This window comes from Neopelma chrysocephalum, unplaced genomic scaffold (assembly GCF_003984885.1).
Source record: "Neopelma chrysocephalum unplaced genomic scaffold, ASM398488v2 Primary Assembly neopelma1_96187, whole genome shotgun sequence".
NCBI lineage: Eukaryota > Metazoa > Chordata > Aves > Passeriformes > Pipridae > Neopelma > Neopelma chrysocephalum.
The window spans coordinates 1-339 of NW_020924836.1; positions in this window are offsets into that span (position 1 = coordinate 1).

Genomic DNA, 339 nt, shown 5'->3' on the forward strand with positions numbered 1-339 from the left:
GGGGGGGCGGCGCGGGGCGGGGGCGGCGCCGGGGGCCAGGCGCTCCTCCAGGTGGCCGAGCCACAGGGCCAGCGCGCTGCGGTCGTCGGCCGTGGTGGCGGGGTGGATGAGGGCGTAGGACAGCAGCTGCCGGCTCTCCTCCACGCAGCGGTTGCTCTCGATGGCCTCCGCCAGCACCTTCTGCAGCCGCTTCATGTACTCGGCCTTGGCCGCCGCGTTGCCGGGCTGCAGCAGCGGCAGGTGGGACAGCAGCAGGGACACGGCGGCCTCGGCCGGCTCCTGGGGCCACTGAGAGATGGCAGCTGGGGACACAAATGGGGACGGGGTCATCACGGGCTC